We start from the raw sequence: 5,002 nt of genomic DNA, 5'->3' as shown, positions 1-5,002 counted from the left end.
TTCAGTTTATATTTCATTCTTTAGTTCCCATTTCCTTTGATACAGTAAGGAAGGTGAAGGAGAAGGGTATGTAGCCTGAAAGGCCTGCTGGCAGTTCCCAGCCTTTAATCCATATGTTCTCCATGGGTTTAGCCATAGGGAATGAATGATTATATTTTATGTAGGGCACCACTGAAAGATTCTGTTGTTCCTGTTTCCCCTTCCGCAGGTGTGGGGAAATGGGTTGTTAGAAATCCCAGCAGAAATATTCTTTCGTTCTCCTGGCCTGGCTGCAGGGCTGATCAGTATATTGAAGTCTCTGAATGTAGTTTGATTAACATTTGAATTCTCTTGCCTCTTCCTTACATTAGCTTCCGCACCATTATGTTTTATCCCAAAACCTCTTGATGTATGCAGTTCAGAAATAGATTCTGTAGTTTTCTTTTCTGGATCTTTTAATTCTTTGTAAATGTTTATATTCCTATGAAAGTGACTGGCCCAAGAAATCTCAAAAATATAAATGTGAAAACCAAATGTGGATACTGTTCCTCACTCATGCCAGACAGATGAATTAGCTTATTACATGCAGTTATATTTTCTTCCATTGATTTTATGTATTTGGGCTTCGTGAGATGGACTAGTTAGTTCATGGTCCTTGTCCGGCACGGCACAGGAAGTGAGTCCAACAAATTCACAGCAAGAGACCTACCCCCAGACCTTACCACAAGGCCATAGCCATATGTTCCATTCTGATGCTGCTTGGCTTATTTGTCTTTTCCATTTTGACTCTTTGTGTTGCTCTAATTGTGAATCCAAACCAGTGGCTAGTGGACATCTCTGTGCTCATAGCTTCATGCTTCCTGGCATGCAGTGCCTTCATGCTCATCAGTAGTGACACCCACGTGTCTCTGTTCTTTCATTCTGCACAAGGAAATGTTTTTTCCTAATCTGGTTCAACAAGTATAATTCTCTGATGTCCACAGTTGAATCAATTATTCATTTACTTTTAATTTTTTAAAATTAGGTGATTAATCAGATGCAAAATACTCTGCTAGAATCTGTGATATAATGATGAATAAGAACAACTCTGGAGGAGGAAAAAAATGGCATAGATGATAGAGGCTCTGTACATCCCTCTGGAGACCAAATCAAAGTTGTGACGGAAACGAAGCAGCAGCAAGGAAAAATCACCTGGGATCTAGATGAACAAGCCATACAAATAGGGAGAAATCCAAGAAATCACCCTGCAATGGCAGACGGTCGGACAGAGCAAGGACGCGGGGCTGCCAAGTCCCGAGCAGCTGAGTGAGACAGAGGCTGCGGCAACGGCAGAAGCTTCTTAAAGGGGCCGCATCCGCGAGTGGATTTTCGTAATGATGGACCTGCTCGCTCTGAGCACCAGTGTCGATTCAGCTGTGCGCAGGAGGCACCAGGGACTTAAAGGGAGACATTGTTGGAGTGAGGGCCCAGGTGAGGCCGCTCTGTACAGAAGTGCTGGCAGTATTCATTATTCCCCGTTGAGCCCACCCAGCTCCCAGTGTGCAGACACAGAGCCGCCATAGCTGTGACTATATCAAACTGGATAACGGAGGTTGCTCCACCCAGAGGTTTCCCTGAAATCCCACCTCCTCCAGCTCGCAGCCCCACCCAAGCCACATCCAGGTGTGTTCTCAGCGAGTCAGGTGCTCCTTGCTGAGCAGCGCCTAGACTCACACTGGAGGCAGCTGGCCTTGGTTTCTGGTGTGGTCTTTTGAGATAACTATAAAGCACAGCATCTGTAGATTACTTCCTGAATCTTAATAGGTGGCCCTGGAGGGGTAGGAGCTTGGGCTAAATTTGACCTGCAGCTGAACCCCTCTAAGGACTGTGCCACTGGACACATATTTCACAAATCCACATTAATAAGACCAGGAGACTTAGGAGCTTTGCCTAGTACATAGAAACAGACACAGAGAGACAGCCAAAATGGGGAGACAAAGAAGCAGAAACCATATGAGAGAAGAGAACAGAGATCCAGATATAATGGAGTCAAGTAATCTAACAGATGCAGAGTTCAAAACATTAGTTATAAAGATGCTCAATGAACATTTGGAAAGTGTGGATAAATTCAGTGAGAACTTCTTCACCAAAGAGATAAAAAACATAAAAATGGAAATGGAAATTATAAAATGGAACCAGTCTGAAATGAATAACACATTATCTGAGATGAGAAGTATATTAAATGGAATAAACAAAGGAATAAACAAAGTGAATAAAGAAAAGGATCAAATACACTATCTAGAGAATGGGAAAGCCAAAGAAACGCAACCAGAATGGCAAGAAAAAAGATGCCAAGACTATAAAATTAATTTAAGGAGCATATGGGACACTATTAAGGGTCCAAATATCCATTTGATTGGCATAACTAAAGAAAATCAAGATGTTAAACAACTGTTTGAAGAAATGATGATGGAAAACTTCCCTAACGTGGTGAAGGAAATGGACATAAAGCCCCAGGAAGCTCAGAGAATTCCAAAAATCAGGGATGTAAAGAGGCCCACACCAAGACACATCATAATTAAAATGCCAAAGGTTAAATACAGAAAAAGAATATTAAAGGCAGCAAGAGAAAAATAAATAATTACTTATAAGGGAACACCCATAAGACTGACAGCTGATTTCTCAAAAGAAACTATGCAGGACAGAGGGCTTGGCAAAAAATATTTGACAGGATGAAGACCCAGGATCTACAACCAAGAATAATTTATCCAGCAAAGCTATCATTTGGACTCAAAAGACAGATAAAGAGCTTCCTAGACAAAAATAAGCTAAAGGAATTTATCACCACCAAGACAGTATTACAGGAAATGTTGAAGGGACTTCTTTAAGAAGAAAAAACATGTATCAAAAACAGGAATAAGGAATGGAAACAACTACATTCTTATCAATAAGAACCTTAAACAGAAAAGAATTAAGTGCTCCAACCAAAAGATAGAGTGGCTGAAAGAATAAGAAAACAAGACCCCTACATATGCTGCCGACAAAAGACTCACTGCAAATTAAATGACGCTCATAGACTAAAAGGAAGGGGATGGAAAAAGATATTGCTTTGATGGACGTAGAAGGTATTTAAGTCAGACAGAGAAAGATAAACACTATATGATTTCACTTATATGCGGAATCTAAGGAATAAAAAGAACAAACTACTCAAAAACAGACTCACAAATATAGTGGACAATTTGGTGACAGACAGAAAGGAGGGGAATTTGGGGGGCTAGAAGAATGGGATGAAAGGTTAAAGAAGTACAAATTAGTAACTGATGGATGGTCACAGGGATGGGGAGCCCAACATAGAGAATGCAGTTAGCATTAATACATTGGCTAGGTGGAGGGTCAGGGGAGGGAGGGAGCAATTGGGGGGATTGTTTTACAAACTATATAGATGTCTAATCAATGTACTGTATACTTGAAACTAATTAAAATAAATAAATTTTAAAAAACTCTGCCTTTCTCGAGCTAAAATTGCAATCAGAAAAAATTCTTTTACACAGTTATATAGAACTTATTTAATCTAATTATGCTTTATTACTTAATGGGGAGTTCTGGGTAAGTTTTGAGTAAATATAATGGAAAGAATCATCAGATTTTGGGGAAAGTGTTGCTATGTACTTATTTTTCAAGTGGTTGCTTGAAAAACATTATGAATTTCTAAAGCATATTTGAACCCAGCAGTTTCATGCAGGGAAATAATCACCTGGAAAGACCCCTGCATGTGAAGTCATGTATAGTTTTCAATGATCTGAAGAAATCCATGCTGTTTGGAATTCGGGGAGTGTGGAGATATATGGCTGAAAGGGAAGCAATAAATAAATATATGTAATGACTTGTTCTAAAATACATTATAAGGCCAGTCTAGAATTCAAACTTTTGTCCGAAGAATAGTGGCAGGCCCATTATGAGGTCTAACCAGATAGGCAAAATCAGCAGCTCTCTAAATTATTTAGTAAATGTTCACTGGAAAAAATGAATAAAGAAGATACAGTATTTATATACAATAAAATATTATTCAGCCATGAGAAAGAAGAAACTCTAGCCATTTGTGACAACATGAATAGATCTTGAGAGCATTGTGCAAGTGAAATAAGTCAACAGAGGAAGACAAATTCTACGATATCACTTATATGTGGAATCTAAAAAAGCTGAACTCAGAAACAGGAAGTAACATGGTGGTTACCAGGGTCTAGGTGGGTGGGGGAATTGGAGAAATGTTGGTCAAAGGGTACAAACTTGCAGTTAGTAGATTAATAAGTTCTGAGAATCTAATGCACATCATTGTGATTATAGTTAACAATACTGTGATATATACTTAAAAATCACTAAGAGACTAGATCTGAAATGTTCTCACCACAAAAAATATAATTATGTGATGAGATGGAGTTAATAACTAATGCTACGTGGTTATCATATTGCAATATATGTGTATCAAACCAACACATTGAACACCTTAAACTTATGCAGTGTTGTGTCAATTATATCTCAATTTATTAAAGATACATTATGTGTTTGATTCATAATTTACATTTTTACGACATTTAATTTTAGATTTTTTAGTGCTATTAATTGGTCTGAAAAGATAAATAATTTTCATTTTGGAGTTTCAAATTTTGTTAAACAACATTTAAATATAAATTTTTTTTGCTCAGTCATTGACAATAAATGGCAAAGTTTTGAAATAACTCAAACTGTATTTTTCTTTTTTCCTATTATTTATCATAAAAAAGTTTGCTTCTCTTCAATGATTTGATATTATTTCCTTTCATTTAGTCTTTTCACATTTTCTAAAAAACTTTTAATGTACCTATCTAATTTTCATTAGAAATCAGGTATTTTGTGCAATTTTTATTGTTTATTTCTATAATGTCTTCACTTACATTTCATTTTCTAGGAGTGAACAATCTTTAAAATTTACTGCACCAAAATTATGAGCTTAAACAATTTTCCTAATTTATAATACTTACATTAGTGTTAGTTTATCTATTCGAGT

General features: G+C 37.2%; 1 pseudogene; it reads left to right on the top strand.

Annotated features, from left to right (window-relative positions):
* Positions 1 to 450: 450 nt before the first annotated feature.
* On the top strand, positions 451 to 1,016 carry LOC120592472 (vomeronasal type-1 receptor 1-like; annotated as a pseudogene).
* The last annotated feature ends 3,986 nt before the right edge of the window (positions 1,017 to 5,002 follow it).

The sequence above is a fragment of the Pteropus medius genome, unplaced genomic scaffold (genome assembly GCF_902729225.1).
Source record: "Pteropus medius unplaced genomic scaffold, Ma_sr-lr_union100, whole genome shotgun sequence".
NCBI classification, from domain to species: Eukaryota; Metazoa; Chordata; class Mammalia; order Chiroptera; family Pteropodidae; genus Pteropus; species Pteropus medius.
The sequence above is the reverse complement of the archived record's forward strand: the minus strand, read 5'-3'. Positions and strand labels throughout refer to the sequence as shown.